The sequence below is a fragment of the Pan paniscus genome, chromosome 7 (assembly GCF_029289425.2).
Source record: "Pan paniscus chromosome 7, NHGRI_mPanPan1-v2.0_pri, whole genome shotgun sequence".
NCBI lineage: Eukaryota > Metazoa > Chordata > Mammalia > Primates > Hominidae > Pan > Pan paniscus.
Genome location: NC_073256.2, coordinates 53,474,738 through 53,499,410, shown reverse-complemented (window position 1 = coordinate 53,499,410; position 24,673 = coordinate 53,474,738).

The following is a 24,673-nucleotide window of genomic DNA, read 5'->3' as shown; positions in this document are numbered from 1 at the left end:
TAAAATGTAATCAAGACGTAGGCATGATAAAACAGTATTTTGTAGGTTCCAGCAGAGAGAAAGTAAAATAATGGAAGGAAGAAAAAGGAAAAAAAGGAAAAGAAAAGTTTTTAAAAAAATGTTTAGCCTTTGATGTAATCATAGATTAGTGACCTGCACATTAAATAAAAATCTATAGTATACTCATTTTGCTTCTTCAATTTCTACACCTCTGGGTCATTTAAATACACCTCTATAATCACCGACTACTTCTTATAATATTTGCCTTATTCAAGCACCTTCCTTGGGGGAAACTCAAATCCGCAGGAACACATTTAATTAGTTCTCACAGTTGTCTTACACATTAGAAGACAAAGAAAATGCTGTGGTTCAGTATGGGTCACACGGGTCTGTGTGAACTGAAGCTGTAGAACATTTTTATGGTTATTTTCTTGAACCTTCACTTTGAAAAGTCATATCTATTCATGAGTACAGTTTCACAATCAAAAAGTGAGCATGAGTCAGGATAATGTTTTCTATCACAACCTTCAAAATGTTCAAATTATATCAATTCGTTTATTGGAAGTCTCAATTTCTCCACTGAGCCTTCAAGGATGAAATAGAAAAGTTATACCTGAGAGCGGGGGTCCCTAACCCCAGCTGCCAACTGGTACTGGTCTGTGGCTTGTTAGGAACCAGGCCACACAGCAGGGGGTAAGCTGCAGGTGAGCAAGCATTACTGCTTGAGCTCTGCCTCCTTTCAGATCAGCGGAGGCATTAAATTCTCAAAGAAGCACAAACCCTGTTTTAAACTGTGCATGAAAGGGATCCAGGTTGCATGCTCCTTATGAGATTCGAATGCCTGATGATCTGAGGAGGAACAGCTTCATCCCCAAACCACCCCCTACCCTGCCCCTTCTGTAGAAAAATTGTCTCCCATGAAACTGGTCCCTGGTGCCAAAAATGTTGGGGACTGCTGCCTTAGAGAGAAAAGTAATGGTGTCCTCTCTGCAGAGGATTGCAGTGTAAAGGGAACAATGCTATTAGATGTGTTTCATACTAGGAGACTGCAAAGCTATTCTAACTAGCACAGAGACAGACCCTAACAAGAAGCATCACCTTGGCTAATTGGACACAGAGCAGAGCTGGTCTCAGAACTTCTGTCTTGCCAAGCTCTAGAGTTAATTGAACACATTGAACTCATATTTACAGAGAACATATGTACAAACGAGAATGCCAAAGAATTTTTTATAATAGGAATAGTACTTCCTAGAACCTGTAGTATTCACAGTTTCCAGCCAATACTTTCCTGATGTCATCTCTATGGGAAATCAAATAAATAATTAGAAATTTGATTAGTGAGCCAAAATGCAGAGCAAAGGAAGTGAACACATGTTCACTTCCTGAGTGTCCCAAACCACACAGGTTACACATTTACAGACAGACTCTTGGTTTTTGCCCATACAGCGTCAGTCTCTCCCATGAACCTTGAAATTCATTGCATTACATCTCAAGAGGTAACTTTCTTTTTCTATACTACCCTCCTTCCCTCCCTCTGTCCCTCTCTTCCTCTGTCCCTCCCTCCCTCTGTTCCCTCCCTCCTTCCTCCTTTCCTTCCTTCCTTCCTTCCTTCTTTCTTCCATCCTATAAAGGACCACCAGAATGGCTAAATAATAGAAAGGAGCACTTTATTGGTGATATTAACTTACAAACCAGGAAGAGATAATCTCTGGGCATGTGTTGAAGGTGCTTTCTCTTTGAAGAAGGGAGGACAGATTGGGTTTTATGCCTCACAGAGCCAGCAGGTTTACATATTCAGCAGGTTTTAGGGGAAAGCTATCCATATTTATGACAGGAGCCAAGTGCATGCAGATTGGGTAAACATGTATGTGACATACATCTGATGTTCACTTCAGGGTGGGGTTTTAGAATTAAAATGAGCTAGGTTTTGGATCTTTATGGCAAAAGGTGAACTATAGGACACAAAGACAGTTTGTGCACAGCCTCTATAAACTGACTGAAACCTGCTTAGAGTCTGTAATTGCGTGTCTGAAAAAAATGTTTGTAAGTCTGGTCCTCCGTCGAATCAGAGTTGTAGTGGTCTGCGTTGAAACTCAGAGTAGATAGTGCCTATTTTCGGGAGTTTGCCTGTAGGAATTTAGAAATTTGCCATGCCACCTAGCCCCTGATCCCTTGACCCATAGGTAACTTGGTTCCTTAATATTAAGGTAAGGTCCATCTTAGTTGATAAAAGAGTATCTATTTTGGTCTCTCAGGCCTGCCTGCCTTCCTCCCTTCCTCCCTCCTTCTTCTCTCTCTCTTTCTTTCCCCCCTCCCTTCCTCCTTCCCTCCCACTCTTTCCTCCTTCACTTCCCTCTCTTCCCTTCCTCCCTTCCTTCCTTCCTCCCTCCCTCCCTCCCTCCCTTCCTTCCTTCCTTCCTTCCTTCCTTCCTTCCTTCCTTCCTTCTTTCCTTCCTTCCTTTCTTCCTTCCTGGTACTTGGAGGACCTCTCTCTACTGCACCATATCCTGCCTACAATGTCTACTTGTAATTGTGTTCCCCTTTCTTCCTCACACAACCAGTTATGTTGCAATGTCATCAAGCCTTGTTTCTTTATAAAACGTGACTTTCAGTACTTCTCACCTTCCTTTGGTGTCTCAATACCTCCTGCTGAAAGTTTTAATAATATCCTATAGTTATTTTTTTGAACTCAATCTCTTTTCTGAGCCTCTTTGTTTTTTCAAATAAGTCTGCATATTGACACCTAATCAATCTCCCTAAAACAGTCAAATGCACCTGCTACTGATCTCTTTCAATTTTTGATAATTTTCCATTTTCTGAAGTACAGATTGCTCAACTTGGGCTCCAACATCTATACCTGACCATGATTGTTAATACTGAGTGTGAACTTGATTGGATTGAAGGATGCAAAGTATTGTTCCTGGTTGTGTCTGCAAGGGTCTTGCCAAAGGAGATTAACATTTGAGTCAGTGGACTGGGAAAGGCAGACTCACCCTTAATCTGGGTGGGCACAATCTAGTCAGCTGCCAGCGAGGCCAGAATAAAAAACAGGCAGAAGAACATGAAAAGATTAGACCGGCTTAGCCTCCCAGCCTACATCGCTCTCCTGTGCTGGATGCTTCCTGTCCTCGAACATCAGACTCCAAGTTCTTCAGCTTTGGGACAGGGGCTGGCTTCCTTGCTCCTCAGTTTGCAGACGGCCTATTGTGGGACCTTGTGATTGTGTGAGTTAATACCCTTAATAAACTCTCCTTCATATATACATCTATCCTATTCTATCCCTCTAGAGAACCCTGATACACTGAACTACCTATCAAAAATCATCTGTCATAGTCAATAAAAATAAATCTCAGTCTTCTCAGTCCTCCCTCTTCCTACCATTCTGATTTTCACTTTACCCTTTTCTTGAGAATATGTCTCGCTTTGTGCTGCTTCTCCTTTTGAATCGCCTTTTGAACCACCTGCCTAGCCCTGTCCACTATCTAAAGTCTAGATTCAGTCTTGCCTTTAGTTATCCCACTTGTTTGACTTCTTAGGTCATGTTCTGGGAACTCATGCTTGTTCTAAATTTGCATTTATAAATGTTTGTTCCCTAAGCTAGAATGCAATTTCTAGGTGATTTACAATCTAGTTAATTTATGCCAAGCACATATAGCCACAGCAACAAATATAATTTACTAATAACTCATTAGGAATATTGTTTTCAAATATTTTCCCATTTGCTGTAGCCAGTGCTAGCTGTACCATGTGGTGAAATCTCAAGGAAAAAGAAGTGACTTAGTCATCAGCCATGTCATATATGTTTAATAGTTTATGAGGTGATTTGTGGTGACAAGCATAATGAGAAGGACCTCTCTGTAACAAACACAAAGTGATTTTGAAAATAAAGGTGATGATAATTTATTTTCTTCACTATTTTCTGACAATGAATTAAATAAAAGGTCACCTAACATATCTGAAACTATACCTGCATGAAGATGTAGCCTGTATTGACTCCTCCTTCTTGAACTAGTGTTTGTTTTTGTATTATGTCTCCTGAGAGTGCTTCTCCAGTTTGCCTGCTATGACCTGCCAAAGCCACTGCTCAATTGGGCACAGACCTAGTGCATTAGAATTTTCTCCCCATCCTCCTCTCCAGCTACAGTCAGAGGAATGGCTACTAGCCAAGAAGAGGACTCATTACTTCCAAATTTCAATAAACTAGAAACATGAGCATATCTCATCCTCCCCAAATTTGGAGGTTTCTTAATGAGTGCACAACATAGTAACTTGACTTAATTAGTGGCAGTTTGGTGCAGTAAAAACGTGTATGGGTTTTGAAAACACTCAGAAGAGCTCCAAATCTCAGGTCTATCACAAACTGTGAGACTTTGAACAAGTTATTTAGTTATTAAGAATGTGTTTGTTTCTATAGTTAATGGAGAAGCAACAGAGCTGATTTACTAATGTTGTTATAGGGCAGGCATACTGTAGGGGTTAATGTTGCTGCTCTGAAAACAAACAGCCCTGTATGAATCATGGCTCTATTACTAATTAGACTTCTTCCTAATCATAACATGGGAAGAATAATAGTACTTATCTCATAGGGTTGTTGTGAGGTTCGAATGAGTTCATGGATGTAAAATACTTGGAATAGTACCTGCCAGATGGTAAGTGGGTGAGTGCTAAATAACGGTCAGATCGTATTTTTATGGAGAGGACTAAGTGAATTAGTCTACCACAGTGTCTGGAAAGCTCTAATGCTCTGTAAATATAACCCTCCCCACCTCTCACTGCCATACACACACTCTTTCCTCCCACTCATCCTATTCTGAGAGTATGGAAATGTATGAAGTCAGGGTTCCATTTCCTATAATGAACCGCCAGGCTCTCTGTCTCTCATCCCTTCTGTTCTCAAATTTTGGGTCTCCCGACTCCTAGGAGCTGAGCTTGCATGCCATAGTGAATCCAGGTTCTGTGAGGCCTGAAATCTGTGCAATGTGGGGAACCCTATTTGAGAAAAAGAGCATAAAATTGCTAATAAAAAGTTGAGTGCCAAAATAAATATTTATAAAGAGAAAGCTATTGCAATAAATTATATACTTAAAATGTGGTAAAAAGAACATCAGAAATTTCAGAAAAAAATGCATAATTTTTATTAATTTACTGACACTTCTAAACTACTTTTATCCTATGTGATTTTTCTACAAACTCTCTAGAAGCCCCTTTTAGAATTATTTTTAAATATAATGTTCTCTAGAGAAGAAGATAATTGAACTATGACAAAATAAAGTTGTTTTAATTATTAATTGTTTTAAAAAGTTTATTTCAGCTTTACAACTCATTGATAAATTCATATAAAATTTTAGAAACTTGTCAACTTTGGGGGCTTTGTAAAGTTTTATTTCATATATAAGCAAAGTTTGGAGAATTTCCTCAAAGACTGGCTTCTGTGTTCATGCATTTTATATCTTGTTTCCCCTCCATTGCCCATGTAATTTTGTACTAGAAGCACTGGTACCTTCACACCTGGAGAGCCTGTGGCCCTACTATTCTATACTATTGCTCCTATTAAGGTGTTCCACACCTGCAAGATAGTATCACACTTCATACCTGGACACTTGTGGCCCTACTCGTCTATCCCATTGCTTCAGGTCACTAGACACGTGAGTGCTAGGGGTATTCCACCCCTACCAAGATATTCCACACCTGCCAGATAGTCCCACACTGAAATCATGGTCAATCATCTATTAAGATGTGAAAGTGACCACAAACCACATATATATTCCACAAAACCCAAACTAAATATATTCCCAAGTTGAATTCCACTTAGATTGATCTCCCAAATCCTTGTAGCCATTCTTATACCACCTGACACAAAGAGAAGTGTGATGGATATGAAGATGGAGGAGAAATATATAGTGGTTGTTACCAATTGCTTGTAAAATATCATACGTTTCTGAAACTTTACAAACATATACAACCTTGTGGACACATTTTTAGCACCCCTCTCAAGGCCTTGAAACAGCAGGTTCCTGAAGGTAAGCATTTTTTTTTTTTTTGAGACAGAGTCTCACTCTGTCACCCAGGCTGGAGTGTAATGACATGATCTCAGCTCACTGCAACCTCCGCCACCCAGGTTCAAGTGATTCTCCTGCCTCAGCCTCCCGAGTAGCTGGGATTACAGGCAGGAGCCACCACACCCAGCTAATTTTTGTGCTTTTAGTAGAGACAGGGTTTCATCATGTTGACCAGGCTGGTCTTGAACTCCTGGCCTGAAGAGATCCTCCCATCTTGGCCTCCCAAAGTGTTGAGATTACAGACATGAGCCACTGTACCCAGCCAGCTTTTCTTTTTAATATCCTCTGTGTGAAGTCAACTATGTCCTTGGTGACTTATCATCTAAGAAGACAAAGTCCTGCCATCGGCATTTGAGGTAACCAGGCGCTTCTCTTCACATGAACTAATTTTTCCCCATTTCCCCAGTACTATTCACACCTCTTCTCTCTTAGTTCTTCAAACTTTCTTTCTTTACTGACTCTTTTCCTCAAAACTAAAAATAGGATTAAGAATCCCCTCATTACAAAAACAGTATTAAAATCTGCTTCCCCATTGTTTCCTTATCTCACAATCAATCTATAGTCTTATCTCTTATTTCCTTTATCGCTACAATGACTGCAAGAGGAGTTACAACATCTGCCCACAATTTTTCACTTTCATTTTAAAATCAACCTACTGAAATCAGGCTTCTTCCTCTGCAGTCTATTGAAAATATGCCTGTCTTAATCACCTATGACCTACTTGTTAAATTTAAACGCCCTTTTGATTTCTCAGTCTATGAGACCATCACATAGTACTTTGATTGCTTGTGACATTTGGATTTTTGAACTGTTGTCATTATAATGTATTAATCCTAACTGGCTGGGTAGGTACATATTGCTAAGAGCAAGGTTCATATCTGAGCATATGACTCATCGGGATTGCATATATTAAGTTCCCGGAACCCAGCTCATCCCAGTCCAGCTTATCCTGCTGCCTGCTGAGATCTAAGCTCTTGTTGTGACATTTCCCTCATCAAGAGGCTGTAAATAACATTCTCAGACCACATATGGGGCACTGTGAGAACTGATGCTCATTAAGTATGTTAAGTGAAAGTCATGAGTGGAGAACCAAACATTAGCTATAAATCAAAATTAACAAATGTGACTTGAGTTCTCAGGAGGCAAAACACTTCCAATCTTAAGTATTATGGCTGTCAGGAATCACATTGAATAACGCATTTCTACCCAAATATGTGCGTAGATGAAATGCAAAGAAGAAAGCTGTCAAGATAGACAAGGAAAAGGAAATCTGTTGCTTGGCCCTTGAAACAAGCTAATTTAGTATTATAAGCCATTGGAGTTTCCTTCTCAAATGGATCCATGTGGAAAATCCAGATGGCTGAATACCCAACTCATAAATGTGAAAACGAAATACATTAGCTCCAAGGCCTGAGTATAGTCAAGGCATTTTACTTACTTACTGCTGAACATTTTTAAAATCATTTGTATTTAGGAAAGAAATATATAAATGATTCTTTAAAAAATATTAGTTCATGCTGACTTTTCCAGCAGCAATCAGAATGTAGGGTTAGTAGGGTAGGGAAGAGTACTAGGGAAATTAAGATAATTTAGAAAAAAATATTAACAGGCATCATCTATCTACCAGACACTCTGCTGCTAGTTATTGAGGCAAAAAAAATGTAGCACTTTTGTGGAATTCACTAACTCAGTGTATTACTAATGTTAAGAAAGGGGAAATCATCCTGGACTCTTCTATCTCCCCTATCTTATTTCCTATCATTTAATAAATTAGCAAGCAGTATTGGGTTTACCTTTTGAAAGTCTCTTCAACATGTTCATTCATCCTTATTCACATTGCCACTGCCTACTACATGCTTTCCTAATCTCTTAGCTAGATTATTGCAATTGCCTCCCACTCCCAATATATCCTTCTCACTACCTTCCAAGAGCCCTTTCTTACTAGAAAATCAGTTTATGTTGGTCTCTTGCTTAAAATTTATTATTGGCTACCTAGAGCCTTTATGTTTATGTTTCTCTGCATAACCTAAAACTCTTCCTTCTTGTGTTATCTCAGTTCTCACCTTTATCTTCCACATAGCCAAGTCTTTCTGAGTTACTGGCTATTTCCCCAAATGTCTCATGTTCTAGTATGCATTTATGCCTTTCTACCCTTACTCCCTCTGGCTGGAAGGACTTCATTTTGTCTGCTTGAAAACATGCTAGTCATTCTTACATTTCACCTGCTGTTTGACCTTACCTTTAAATCTTCACTGACTATCAGGCAAATTTAGATATTCCCTACTTTGTATCTCCTCTCTTCCTTGCACTTACTTCCATTTACCTTCTGTCATTCTTTTTCCCCCACTTAATTGTAAGTCCTTTAAAGCAAGGATCATGTCTTTATGTCTTCATAGTCTAAGTGCCTAACAATGGTTGGCACCTAATAGGTATGCATTTAAGTACAGACTAAAAGGCAATAAAATAAAAGCAGACACATACTTGCCCTTATATGATATCTTAGCCAGGTTTCTCCAGCAGGCAAAACTAGATGAAAAAGAAATCATGCATCCCTACTTTATCAATAAGTGTAATTCCAGAGAACCAATGAATGAAGGAGGAGGCTTTTGAAATAGGAAAGGCAGGAAAGTCAATATGGCTGGTAGATCATGAGCTGGTTACTATAATTGATTGCTTTTCTGCATAGAGTTGTCATTTGAGAGACCATATTGCATTATAATGAGGTCCATACCAATGACAGAAGGGAGAATAATACATCTACTGGCTCTCAACTCTCATTAGACAAAAGTATTCTCTGTGGAACATTAATCCTCATCCACTTCCAACATATATGGAAATGGGTGTTGAACAGGTTATGTAGCACTTAATGCATCAAGACAACAAAAATCTCTGGAGCAAGAGGAAAGAGGCATGTGACAGTGGCATGAAGCAAGAAGTTGTCATATTGTGACTGGAACAAAATGAATGGCCAAGGGGCCAAAGAAAGTTGTGCCTGGGAAGATCTGAAGCAGTGTGCAAGAGTTCTCTGATACAGTCCAACTCTTGAACCACTCCAATGCCCTTTTACTCTATTCATGTCTGGTTCCCGTTCTACAGTAATGCCTTTTTTTGGGGTGGGGTGGGGGGGACAGAGTTTCACTCTTGTTGCCCAGGCTGGAGTGCAATGGCACGATCTCGGCTCACTGCAACCTCTGCCTCCTGGGTTCAAGCGATTCTCTTGCCTCAACCTCTTGAGTAGCTGAGATTACAGGCGCACACCATCATACTCGGCTAATTTTTGTATTTTTAGTAGAGATGGGGTTTCATGTTGGTAAGGCTGGTCTCGAACTCCTGACCTCGTGATCCACCCACCTTGGCCTCCCAAAGTGCTGGGATTACAGGCATAAGCCAAATGCTTCCATTTTTAAGAGAAAAATATAACCCCCACTTCCCCCAAGATGATATGATATGAGTTTAAATAGCTGACTAACCATAGCCTCTGAAATGTTTTAATGCAAATGAAATAAGCCATACTCCCTGATATTGCAGCTGGTCCTGAAGACACATCTGAGTTTCATCATCTTCTTCCTATACTCTCCAAACAGAGTGACATCACCTTCACCAGCACTTTGTTCTTTGGTCAGGTAGGCTGCCTAATAGAAAAATCAAACTACATCCCTGTGGGGTCCAAGCCTTTATTGCCTTGTTTTTCTTGGGTAATTGTTCCAATAATTCTCTGTTGTTATCACTGGGCAGAGAAACATGATGCAATCTTTCTCAGCAAATTTTAAGTTCTAAATATAAGTCTTATTTCTCACATTTGTTGGCAGCAATTCTACATCTTTTTTTGGTATTTAGGGTTCATTACTGCATGAGTACATTACCTACATTTTCTGACTGTTGACGCACTGGCATGAATAGCCAAAAGGGACCACATGGTCGTAGCAGAGTCTAGTTCATTGTAATATTTATTCTACCCTACTCAGAATTGTTTCTCTTTTTTGGAATGAGAAACTCTAACCAGCCAACACCAATCTTATGGCGATAGCAAGCAAAGTTCTGAAAGTAGGCCACTGGATTGATAGTGAAAGACCAATGCCCTGATTATGCTCATGGATCCGTGTGGAGTCAATTGGTTGCCAGAATGCGAAAGTCTGGAAAACATCTCAACAGAAACATCTTGAGTTCTACAATAGTGACATTACCTATAGGAGCATTTGGGGAAGTTATGGGACAATGGCTGGTTGATGTTTAATTACGCCTACGACTCTTACTAGCTATAAAAGTTTCCCTTAACTACTCAGCCTCAGTTTCTTATCTGTAGAATGGGGATGTTTATAACAGAATCCACAGCAGTGGAATGCATACGTGCACACACACACACACACACACACACACACACCACATGCATATATATGGAATGAAGAGAATTATAATGATTGTTATGGATAAATGAGCCAGCACATGTTCGGTGGCCTGATATGATGGAGAATGGTGAGTTTAGAGAACTAAAGAGGTTTGATACAGCTAATGCTCAAGTGTGTACGAGATGAAAAGCAGCAAGAAATAAAATAGAAAAGGTCATCTGGTACCAGTTCTAAGAGGGATTCTGCTGCTTGATTAAGGATTTTGTTCTTTATCCTTTAGGTGATGGGAACCTCTGAAGGGTTTTCAGCAAATGAGTGACATAATCAGACTTTTATTTAAGGAGAGTAACTCTGACGAGTTTGGAAGTTAGATGGGGTGGGAGCCTGCAGCTTAGAGGTGGGAAGATGGGACACTGATTAAATGGCTGATTCAGTATTGCAGGTAAGAAAGGAAACTGAATCAAGATATGTGTGAATATGCAATTTTTTTTCACTTTGCCCTTCGTCATCATTTAACAACTATTGTTTTTCTCAAAATACAATTTTTCTAACATGTCTTAATAATTCTCTATTTAAACAGATTGAATAACACATCCTCATGGAATAAGCACCAGTCACACTGCAGTCTACCAATATGCCTTGCACACTTGCACAAATGCTGCCAGAGTAACATCCCTGCTGGGTCGACTGAATACCAGCTCATTTCTCACTTACACAATCAATGATTCCTTCTCTTCTTCCCTTCTGCATGGGCACCTTGCTGAACATAGTTTTGTTTTTGCTAGCCTGACTAGAAAAAAAAAAAAAAAGACTTGTTTAGGTAAGATGCTTAATTAACGAATGAATAGTGCTCTCTTATTCCTTTCAAGCTGTCTCCCACATTTTAAATTTACTGGACAATGCTAATAAACTCAAATGGGACCTAATGGTTTTCCTTGGGGATAGAGAAAGTTAGAAAATTGCTAAGTAAACACAGCATAGTGAAGACAAAGCAATGCCAAATTCAAATCTTAATGATACCACACACATTACACAGGTAGTAAAGGAGAGGATGTCAACAACGTTTGCTTTTTCATACACATTAAAATTTTTAAGAGCTAACTGTTTCAGGAGCAACCATGTCAAATCTTTTTATGCACAAAGTGATTGAAAAATGAAACATAAAAATATTTTCTTATTTGTATTAAAGATTCCAGCCTCTCAGACACATAATCTGAAGTTTTTTTTTTACTTCTTTTTAATCAGAATTTTCTTCTTGAATCCAGAAGTCAATCCTCCATTCATAATTTTAAAACTTTTTGAATTATATGCTTTAGCCTTTCTAAATCTGATTTTTATTTCATAGGAAGGAGGAGAAACCTATTACAAGTGGGCATTGTGATTTTATAATCACATTAGGGTACATTATTTTCTCCAAGTATGTCCACCTGCCTTTAACAAATATATTTATTTCATCCTTATTGACTCTTTATTATTAGTTCTGTCTTTGGATAACAGTCTGTTCTTCTCCAGGGAACATGTCCTCATTTTTTTTCTTTGTTAAGGCATTTTCTTTTGTAGTAGCTGGCAATTTGTGACTTCACCACACACTTGGCAGATATCCTTATTCCTCTTAATGATCACATCAACATCAGCAATGAATATCAATGATAATGATGTCCCTCTTCAGGCTCTTTCCTAGGCTGATGCATCTGGCCTCCTTGAATGGCATTCATTAGAACCAAGCACCAAGATAATAATACACCGAAGACAGTGATGCCAGCCTTTCTCTCTTTGACCAATTACCTCCTGGACCTTGTTCAAATGGAAACCAAACCACCCTGAATAAATTTACTCATCTGTAGAAGTTAGGAAAATACATGAGAAGCTACAAATAAAACCTCAGAGCTCTTTTTTTGGACGATATAAAGAGATGTTCATTCTAACTATATAATATCAGCATTTTCTTATGCCATTATTTGTCAGCACTGCAGAGCAGAGAATGAGTTTTATACAGATATTCAAAGTGATAGTGTATAAAGTATTGAAGGTTTAGGGCATATATTTATATCCTCAACTGTAGGATAACCTGATGGTCATTAAATTAAAGTACAGGGCTACAGTAATATTGGATTAAGAGAGATTTCTGAACTGTTATATCAATCAAAGTTATACAAATTTGATGATTAGTGGCTATATCACTCAGACACTTATCACAATATAATTCTGTAATGAATAACAATAAAAATAAAGCGTAGTATTATGATACTCATGTAGGATACCCGATTATTATTTTTTCAGTACAACATGGTAACTGGAAAATAAACACAGTAAAGAAATAGAGTTATTAGCAACACTACAAAACCAGATTGTGAATGAGTCAAAATGTCAGAGTGATGATAAGTGTTTGTGGAAAGCAGCTGGAGATCCGAATTAAATCATAGTTTACACACTTTGATTGTACTGATTTCTGACATTGACATGTATACAAAACATACCATATGGTTGCCATTTTATAGGCATATTTACATATATGTTTGTATGCATATATAGATACACATATAAGCATAGATGTAGACCAAAACTCCTCATAAAAGGCTTAGCACAACTTTAAATAATTTTACACCAACCATATATATATAATCTTTGTTAACTGATATTCTGCTAATCATATCTTTCTTTTAATTGGTGTTTCAGAACATGTACAATAACATTATGTTTAATGATATTGTAGAATAGCTTAACAATTTAAAAATGGATTTTGGAGTTATTGCTTAGAAACCAAAGAAAGGAAATTATTTGAGAACTACAATAGAGTTTCACCAGAATATTCCATTTTTAACAACACCAGGTAACAAGGAGTTAGTATTTTTACGTTAGTCATACATTTACTTATGTTCACTGATATCTGCCTTTTATCTCAATTAACTTATAAACTTCTCAAGGACAGGGCATTTGTTAAAAATCTTTGTTTCTATGTCTGGTTATGGTCTTTCAATATAGACTGAAGTTTCATCTCAAATGATAAATGTAACATGAAATCACCTCATATATTGTGCTAATTTAGATACTATTCTGTGTTAGTTGTGATAGCTCAATTAAGCTGTACACCCAGTGCCATAGGCAACAGACATCCAAGTGTTAGGTCTACCCAGAAGTAAAAGGATCAGGAGCTACTCACATATTGGAGAAGAAACTCATCAACCATGAGCTTGGCACACATGAATAAGTAAGTCATTGTAAAACTTTGTTAAAAACGTTTTAATTTTGTTCAAATGTTTTAAGTGTTTAGAGAAAAAAAGTTTTGGTTCCTAAAGAGAACTACAACAAAACAAAAAAATAAAGAACTTTATAAAGTGCAGTTAATCCTTGAACAACATGGTGGTTAGGGGTGCAACCTCCCCCCAACCTGTGCAGTCAAAAATTCATGTATAACATTTGACTTTCCAAAAACATAACTACAAATAGCCATCTGTTGACCAAAAGGCTTATCCATAATATAAACAATCCATTAACACATATTTTGTATGTTGTGTGTATTATATACTATATTCTTACAATAAAGTAAGCTAGAGAGAAGAAAATGTTAATAAGAAGATCATAGGGCTGGGCGTGGTGGCTCACACCTGTAATCCCAGCACTTTAGGAGGCCGAGGCAGGTGGATCATGAGGTCAGAAGTTCGAGACTAGCCTGATCAACATGGTGAAACCCCGTCTCTACTAAAAATACAAAAATTAGCTGGGCATGGCGGTGTGTGCTTGTATTCCCAGCTATGTGGGAGGCTGAGGCAGGAGAGAATCACTTGAACCCGGGAGGCGAGGTTGCAGTGAGCCGAGATCACGCCACTGCTCTCCAGCCTGGGTGAAAGAGCAAGACTCCATCTCAAAACAAAACAAAACAAAACAAAACAAAAAAAGAAGAGAAAATATACTTGTTATTCATTAAGTGGAAGTGGATCATCATAAAGGTCTTCATCCTTATCATCTTTACATTGATTTTTTGTTGTCATTTTTGTTGAGACAGAGTCTCTTTCTATCACCCAGGCTGGAGTGCAGTGGCTTGATCTCAGCTCACTGCAATCTCTGCCTCCCAGGTTTAAGTGATTCTCCTCCTTCAGCTTCCTGAGTAGCTGAGATTATAGATGCAAGCCACTACGCCTGGATAATTTTGTAATTTTGTATTTTTGTATTTTTGTTTTGCCATGTTGACCAGGCTGGTCTCAAACTCCCGACCTCAAGTGATCCACCCACCTTGGCATTCCCTAGAATTACAGGCCCACCACGTGCCCACCTATCATCTTCACACTGGATAGGCTAAGAAGGATGAAGAAAAAGAGGAATTGGTCTTGCTATCTCAGGGGTACCAGTGGCAAAAGAAAATCCACATGTAAGTGGATCCACACAGTTCAGATCCATGTTGTTCAAAGGTCAAGTGTATATTGAAGAAAATTCTGCCATGTGTCTATAGACTAGCGGAAGGAGCGAAGTACTTTTCTTGAATATCTATTTCCCAACTGGGTGAAATGTTAGGGAGATGAGAATTACTGTTTATGTTAGTATTTGGAGGAGTATTTCCTTCTAGCCACCAAAATACTTGGGCTTGGTGATTTAAAAAAGTATATATTAAAAAACAAAACAAAAAAGAACTCCTTTTTTGTTTGTTTGAAAAGAAAAAGACAGGAGAGGCAGAGAAATGAATATTTGGAGAGAATTGGAAGTAATAAAAAAAACTATCATGTTTTTCTCACAGATAAAATTCTTTGCAATCTGCTTATCTGTAAGTCTACTCTATCACCTGGAATGTATTAGAAAAGCTAAAGCAGCTGGAGAAAGTTGGAAGCTAAGAATGGACAGTGCCCAGGGCCGAAGTTAAAGGCAATCCTCAAATATAATAAGAAGCACTTGCATCTAAAAAGCATTCTACAAGCTACAAGAGTTTACTGTGGGAATGCTAATTAATAGGTAAATCCCAAAACGTTTAGGATATCAAATATTCAACTATGCTTCACAAATCTTATTTTATTTTTATTAATTAATTTATTTATTTATTTTGAGATGGAGTCTTGTTCTGTCACGCAGGCTGGAGCTCAGTGGCACCATCTTGGCTCACTGCAATTTCCACTTCCTGGGTTCAAGCAATCCTCCTGCCTCAGCCTCACGAAGAGCTGGGATTGCGGGCGTGTGCCACCATACCTGGCTCATTTTTGTATTTTTAGTAGAGACGGGGTTTTGTCATGTTGTCCAGGCTGGTCTCGAACTCCTGACCTTAGGTGATATGCCCTCCTTGGCCTCCCAAAGTGCTGGGATTACAGGCATGAGCCACCTCACCCAGCCTTATTTTATTCTTGATCTCTATGTTGACCCCTATCAATAAGTTCGTGTCTGAGCCCTTACATTCTTTGACAAAATCAGAGTTAGAGCCTCCCCCATGATTTCATATACGAACAAAATAGTGTGTATCTGGGTGGAACATCCCAGAGGTATTTTCCCCGATTCTTCCATTGTGTGTGTAGAGGTCATCTACGGCTTATGACTCGAGGAGTGCGGGGAATAAACACTCTGAAATATTCCTCCTGTATGGCTCCCAGTTGCCATAAATTTTATCACCATGTCATTTAGGTTTCCTCAAGGTAACTCTTTTCTGAGAGTATGCCACCCTGTTGCAACACTTAGTTATTCATTATAACGTATACCTGGATTGACATTTTTTTATCAACTTGCTTCTCTTGTGCATAGTTAGCTGTGAGTAAGGAAGCAAGGGTATTTGAGATTATGGAAGACAGAGAAAGGAGCATTTTGTATGTGAGAAATTACCTAGGCTTTTGGTCTAGGTTAGGACACATAGTGGGATCCCTAGGTAGCTGAAGTTTTTCCAGACACAATGCTGTTTATGTGAATCTTGGACATTCACAATTCATTTTCCTTTAGCTCATTTTTCTTTCTTTTTTTTTTTTTTTTTTCAGACGGAGTCTTGCTGTGTCACCCAGGCTGGAGTGCAGTGGGGCGATCTCGGCTCACTGCAAGCTCTGCCTCCCGGATTCATGCCATTCTCCTGCCTCAGCCTCCCGAGTAGCTGAAACTACAGGCACCAGCCACCAAGCCTGGCTAATTTTTTGTATTTTAGTAGAGACAGAGTTTCACCGTCTTAGCCAGGATGGTCCTTTAGCTCATTTTTTAAAATAATCCTCTGATGCAGATAATAACAATCTCTCCTTTTACTTATGAAGAAGTTGAAATTCAGGGAGAATTTACATAGCTTATTCAAATTTATGCAGCTAAACAGTGACATAGCTGAGACTTACTCAAAGTCTTCTTGTATTGGTCCATTTTCATGCTACTGATAAAGACATGCCTGAGACTGGGAATAAAAAGAGGTTTGGGCCAGGAGTGGTGGCTTGCCCTTGTAATCCCAGCACTTTGGGAGGCCTAGGTGGGCAGACGATGAGGTCAAGAGATCGAGACCATCCTGGCTAACACGGTGAAACCCTGTCTCTACTAAAAATACAAAAAATTAGCCGGATGTGGTGGCCTGCACCTGTAGTCCCAGCTACTCAGGAGCCTGAGGCAGAAGAATCTCTTGCACCCGGGAGGCGGAGGTTGCAGTGAGCCGTGATCGCGCCATTGCACTCCAGTGGGCAACAGAGTGAGACTCTGCCTAAAAACAATACAAAAATAATTTTAAAAAAGAGGTTTAATGGACTCTCAGTTCCACATGAATGAGGATCCCTCAAAGTCATGGCAGAAGGCACAAAGGAGTGAGTCACATCTTACATGGATGGCAGCAGGCAAAGAGAAGAGAGCTTGTGTAGGGAAACTCCCATTTCATCAGATTGAATGAGACCCCTTCACTCTCAAGTGAACAGCATGGGAAAGATACACCCCACATAATTCAGTCATCTCCCACTTGGTCCGTCCCACAACACATGGGAATTATGGAAACTATAAGATGAGATTTGGGTGGGGACACAGAGCCAAATCATATCACTTCTGATTTCAAATTCCCTTTTCTTTTCACTAGAGTATGAAAGGCTTCAACTCTAAAATGATGGTATTTCTAAGTTCCACAGTTCTGCCAAAGATTGGTTTTAAAATACATGTTAGAGGTTTACAAATGATTAGTAAGAGTAACTATATTTCTACATGAGGGAGAGTATGTTCACTGTTCAAAGGACTAGTGTGAGGTTGCAGCATATACATGTGTAATGTATTAAAAACTAAACATGCATTTGATCAGAAAACAATAGAGAAATTTTATTTAAGATCACAGGTGTCTTATCCTATTGTTCCCTCAGTGATCATATGTCTACCAACAAGCAAGTAGGCAGACACAGAGATCTGTTTGTCAGGCAATCTCATTTTCTTCCTGCCACCTCTAATGTGAGTATCTCACCACAATAAGTATGATTCGATTGTTTAAAATATTTTGTCATATGCGCTTTTTTACCTTAGGCATTGTCTTTAAAAACTAAGCTCTTGGGACTCAGCTCTACAATGTTCTATTTGTTGTTTTGTAGCAACGTTTTTGAATATGCCTGCATAATATTAGTTCTATATGATGTTTTACAAATAAAAGAACAAATTCTGAGTCATATTAATACATTAACAAGATTGACTGCAGGATTTTTCAGTTCCCTTCATATGCAAATGTGAGCGTGAATCTCTAAGTTCGGGGTCAGAGATATATTGGGCAAAATTTTCTAGTGTGTGTCATGGGCCTTGTGTACTTGGGAACACTTTTTCAGTTTTACACACACACACACATATATACACATGCACACACAATCATATATATATATGCACATACATGTATATAATTTTTGTATATGAAATGTACAGCTGTTAGCTTTTTGTGATGAAATATACAATCTCTAATGTTAGAAAGAGGAAATAGGCATTTTTGAGATGGTTGAAAGAAAAGAAAAGGAAAAGGAAAAGGAAAAGGAAAAGACATGTCTGGAAGTTTCCATGGTATCGACTGGCTCAGGATTAAACATCCAATTGTGAAAAGACTTGAGGTTGGAAAGCATTTTCTAGATGCTGGTCAAACTAGGTCCAAAGGCACCACATGGAAAGATTGAAGGGATACTGAGCGTGTGTAGAAGAGGGTTGTGTCCCCTGCCATTCCCACTGTCCACCCAACCCGAACCAGAGGGCAGTCTGTTCATTTAAATGGGAGGGCTAACTAAACATCTAGCCATTCTGCAGCATCACCTGAAAATCTCAGGGTGGACCAAATGGGAAGAGTATGATACCAGTAAAGGATAATTTCTGAAGGAAAGAATGTTTATGCTAGAAAAAGAGGAAGCCGAGCCCTATCCCGACACTCTCTTTTGAAGCCATTTGCTTCATTCGCTTTCAGGTCCTTATGAAGGAAACTATTGTAAGTAATACAGCCTAACAGGAATGAGCATTCTGGTTTTTTCTGTGGGGGAGTTTGTGGGAAGACTTAGTATATGCCATTGACCATCCCCAGTTGTTCTGAGAGGCATTATAGCCATTTTGGCTACAAGCCAACCTGCTGTACTAGTGTGGTTGACACAAACTACACATGAATCATCAAAGGAATTTATTTCAAGGAATTTTACCATAGCAACATTGACCTCTATCATTCTTGAGAAAATGAGTGTTAATGTGAGATATTCCCAACACATTTTTAGGCAATTACAGTAGATAGGATAGAATCCAATGGGACAATTCCAGGCATCCCTGGAAACTAACTAATTTAAAACTAGCCTTCAGGCTCCCCACCATCCTATCTTCACTCAAAGTCTGTGTTCTTCCACTGTGGAAGATATAATAATAACTATGGGCCAATGAGACCAGCGTGACAGGGAAGAGAGTCTGCAAAATACGTGTCCAGGATCAGCCATGAGACACCACCTTCCACAGAAATCCATTCATCTTCATGCAAAGGAAATAATGGAATAGTTTTAAGATTGTGAAATTCATGCAGGCACAATGCAAAGTCATATAATAACTTCTTGTTTAATATGACCACATCTCTTTGTTTAATTGGATCACAATCATAAGGATAGTTTGATACTGTGTCTGTAACTGTGTTCAGAATCAGGAGCCTAATTAAGCCTTATATTTCTTGGGATAAGAAGAAATAATTCAAGCACAGAATTCCAGAGGAAAAAACAAATTGCAGAAGGAAAGGTAGAAACATATCTGGGTAAAGACAAGATAATTTTCACCTCTTCTTTAACATGGCATGCACACACAAGCACATCCACCACACATCTATCTCACATAATTTTTCCTTTTATTGGACTTCACGCCTTCCCCTCAGCTTGAAGTAAGGCAAACTTTTGGACTGTTGACAATGCTAAATAATTGATGATACCTTATAAGTTTGCTCACAAACATCTAAATATCAGAGAAATACTCTGTAGACTACTGGAAACTATCTAGATGTTCATCTAGAAACATCTCAAGGTGCTTATTCATTGGGGTTGTTCTCTCTTCCTTACATTGCCAGGGTTGGTTATATGTGTGACTAAGAGGGAGAATGCTTATGTGTACCCTGTGATGTAGCACTCTAATAAGGGTTGCTGACAGAGTCATTCACCAAAAATATAGTCATCATATGTCTGTCACAGTGACCAAAATCCAAAATAATACTCCATTGGGACCACTCATTAAAAAATTATGACATAAAGAATCATATATTTTAGAACCAGAAATAGGACTTACTGCCATTTTGTTAATTACTTTCAACTGTTTTCCACTTTTGTCTTCCTTTATGGTAATTTTTTATGGTAGTTTACTTTGATTCTTGTTTTTTTTCTTTGGTGTATTTACTATAGGTTTTTAAATTTATGGGTACCATGGGATGTACGTAAAACATTTTATAGTTATAACATTCAATTTTAAACTGACAACAATTTATAAATACTCTACCCTTTAACTTCTCCTCCCATTCTCATTTTATGTTATTGATGCCACAATTTTTATTTTTTATATATTATGTATAATTAATAAGTTTTTAAACTATGTTTATTTTAATGCTCACCTTGCTTGTACAGCCTGCAGGACTATGAATCAAATGACCCCTTTTTCTTTGTAAATTTTCCAGTCTTAGATCTTTCCTTACAGCAATGCAAAATGGACTAACATAGACTTCATGGACTTGGATGTTCATTTCCCTCTCCAAATTTGGGAAGTTTTCTGTCATTCATTTCTTTAAATTAGCTTTCTGCCTCTTTTTCTTTCTCTGCTTCTCCTGGTATCCCTAGAATGTGTATATTGTTGCACTTGATGGTATCTCATAAGTTCAGCAGGCTTTTCTTTGCTTTTTCCATCTTTTTTTGTTTTTATCTCTGACTGATTAATTTCAAATTTCTTTAAGCTCACAGAGTCTTCAATCTACTTGACTGACTCTGTTGTCAAAGTTCTCTATGAATTTTTTTCAGTTTAGCCATTATGTTCTTTAGCAGAAGAATTTCTGTATTTTTTATGATTTTTATCTCTTTTTTGATGTTCTCATTTTGTTTGTATATTATTTTCCGATATTGTTCAGGATTCTATCTGTGTTCTTTTGTAGCTCACTGAGCTTCTTTAAGACGATTATTTTGAGCTTCTTTAAGACAGTTATGAACTTTCTCAGGCAGTTCATAGATATCCATTTCTTTAGTATCTGTAACTAGTGCTTTAATTTGTTCCTTTATTGATGTCATGTTTTCCTGATTATTTGTGATCCTTATTGCCTAGTATTGATTTTTGTGCATTTGAAGATGTAGGCACCCATTTCAGTCCTTACAGAAGGGCTTCATCAGGAAAAGCCCTTCACCAGTCAGCTTATCACATATTCTTGGCAAGCTGTCTGGTAGTGTCTGCAGTTAGGCTTGCTGCTGGAGTCTTTGGGCAGATGGGTAGAGTGCCTGGGTCAGCAGATCAGCAAGAATGACACTGGGTTTACAGGTCATAGTCTAGTTTCTGTGTCTATATGATTGAGCCTGGAACTTGGTTCTGCTGGGGTGGACCTGGATTCTGGGTCCATGAGGGATGGCCTGGTGGTGGAGTTCACCGAAGTAGACCTATTTACTTCATCTGTTGCAGGAAGTCAGGGACCCTGAATGGAGGGACTGGCTGGAGTCGTGGCAGAGGAACATAAATTGTAAAGATTTCATGGACATTTTTCAGTTCCCAAATAATACTTCTATAATTTCTTATGCCTGTCTTTACTTTAATCTCTTAATCCTGTTATCTTCATAAACTGAGGATGTACATCACCTCAGGACCACTGTGATAATTGTGTTAACTGTACAAATTGATTGTAAAACGTGTGTTTGAACAATATGAAATCAGTGCACCTTGAAAAAGAACAGAATAACAGCGATTTTTAGGGAACAAGGGAAGACAACTATAAGGTCTGACTGCCTGCTGGATCGGGCAAAAAGAGCCATATTTTTCTTCTTGCAGAGAGACTATAAATGGACGTGCAAGTAGGAGAGATATCACTAAATTCTTTTCCTAGCAAAGGATATTAATATTAATACCCTGGGAAAGGAATGCATTCCTGGTGGGAGGTCTATAAAAGGCCATTCTGGGAATGTCTGTATTATGCAGTTGAGATAAGGACTGAGATACGCCCTGGTCTCCTGTAGTACCCTCAGGCTTACTAGGGTGGGGAAAAACTCCGCCCTGGTAAATCTGTGGTCAGACCAGTTCTCTGCTCTCGAACCCTGTTTTCTGTTATTTAAGATGTTTATCAAGACAATACATGCACCACTGAACATAGACCCTTATCTGTAGTTCTGCTTTTGCCCCTTGCCTTGTGATCTTTGTTGGACCCTTATCAGTAGTTCTGCTTTTGCCTGTTGTCCTGTTCCCTCAGAAGCATGTGATCTTTGTTAGACCCTTATTAGTAGTTCAGCTTTTTGGCCTTTGAAGCATGTGGTCTTTGTACTTACTTCCTGTTCTTATACTCCCTCCCCTTTTGAAACCCTTAATAAAAAACTTGCTGGTTTGAGGCTTAGGTGGGCATCACGGTCCTACTGATATGTGATGTCACCCCCCAGCAGCCCAGCTGTAAAATTCCTCTCTTTATACTGTCTCTCTTTATTTCTCAGCTGGCTGACACTTATGGAAAATAGAAAGAAGCTACATTGAAATATTGGAGGTGGGTTCCCCCAAAATGCATCTGTGGGAATGGGCCTAGATCATCTGTGGGAGTCAGTCTCAAGCTTGTGTCTATGGGGACCAACCTGGTGCTAGGTTGAACCTTAAGCCTGAGTCCACAAGGGATGAATTGGTACTCAGATGGTCCTGCAGCCTGGGTCCATGAAGCTGGGCCTGTGTCTTGGATATGCTGGAGCAAGTATGGATCCTGAGTTAACTAGAACTTGGGCCTTCAGGGATCAACCTGGAACCTGGGGCCAGCCTGTAGTGGGGAAGGCCTTAAGCTTGAGTCAGCAAAAGCTGTTTTGTAGTCTGGGTTCATAGCATTTGTCCTGGAGCTTGGGTCTGTGGATGCCAGCCAAAGCCAGGCTCTAATAAGGTGGGCCTGTACCCTGAGTCCCCTGGAGCATGGGGTTATTGGAGGTGACCTAAAGTCTAGGGCCCTGGGTCTGGCCAGGTGCCTGGGGTCACAGGGAATGGCCTGAATCCTGGATCTGCAAGAACCATACAGAAGGCTAGGCTCATGGGGGCTGGCTTACAGCCTGGAGCCACAGAGGCTGGTCTGACACAGGATAGGACCTGAAGGCTATGATCTTATAGGGCAGGCTTGAACTCTGGGTCTGCTGGAGTGATCCTGGACTCAGGGTCTACTGTAATGTTTGTCTGCAGCTGCTGGCCTGAAGCTGGGGCCATAGGGGTAACTCTGGTACTAGGATGGACCTGGTGATAGAGTCTGCAGTATAGTCATGTTCACTTCCCTTTCATTGACCCACAAGAAGGGTGGCTGTCTTTGCACTATGGTGCCCAGGCTTGAGGAAAGGATGAAAAGGGTAATGTAAAACAGTGTTTCTACTGTCTTCAATATATGTTTTCTTATTTCTTTGTTACACTCAGAGGCTGTAATTTGTCACCTGGATTTTTTTGGCTCTTATGAAGATATTTTTGTGCATGGATAAGTTGTTCAAATCAATCTTTCTGCAAAGGACCAGCACTGGAAAATCCTATTCTACCATCTTGCTGACACCATCCTTCAAAGTCTTCAGTTATTTAGAATCTTTCTATTCCTCCTGGTAAGGAGAGGAATCTTCATTCCTCACAAATGAAGATTTCCTTTAGTAGTGTAAATATCCCTTACAAAAGGATACCTTTCTACTCAGTTTCTCAAAATAATCAACTCAAAATAATATTTATTCCAAAGAGGCATATTCTTGGGGGGGATATTCCATTTTCCTATAATTTATGTACCCAGTTCTATTAAGTAACACTTAGGTTGTATCCTACTTTTTTTGTTTTACTTCTATGCATGACATTGGTACATTTCCAACAAGTAATAGCTTTACACACTTCTTTAGTTCTCCCCTAATACTACAGCTTTGTATATAGAATCTCCTACATCAAAAGTTTGCTAATATTCTTAAGATTCTGGTATGATATTGTCAGATGCATTTGAATCGGAGCAATTCCATCTTGAATAGGGACTGGATAAAATGAAGCTGAGACTACTGGGCTGCATTCCCAGAGGGTTATGCATTCTGAGTCATAAGATGAGATAGGAGGTCAGCACAAGATACAGGTCCTAAAGACCTTGCTGATAAAACAGATTGCAGTAAAGAAGACGGCTAAAATCCACCAAAACCAAGATGGCAATGAGAGTGACTTCTGGTCATCCTCACTGCTGTACTCCAACCAGCACCATGACGGTTTACAAAGCCATGGCAACATCAGGAAGTTACTCTATTTGATCTAAAAAGGGGAAGCATGAATAATCCACCATTTGTTTAGCATATAATCAAAAAATAACCAAAAAACAGGCAACCAGCAGCCCTCGGGGCTGCTCTGTCTATGGAGTAGCCATTCTTTTATTCCTCTACTTTCTTAATAAACTTGCTTTCACTTTAGTCTATGAACTCGCCCTGAATTCTTTCTTGCACAAGACCCAAGAGCCTTCTCTTGAGATCTGGATCGGGACCTTTTTCTAGTAACAATATAATAGCATCTCTTTCTGAAAATACAAATATCTACTACCAGCTGTTCTCAGGAAAAGTTGTCCTCAATGATCTATCACTACTTCAATGCATTAACAAGATGGCATGCTCAAGGCTCTGTTTTGTGCCACTGTGTTGTATTTGCATGGTTTCTTTTTAAGCTTCTTGTTTTGAAAAGCCT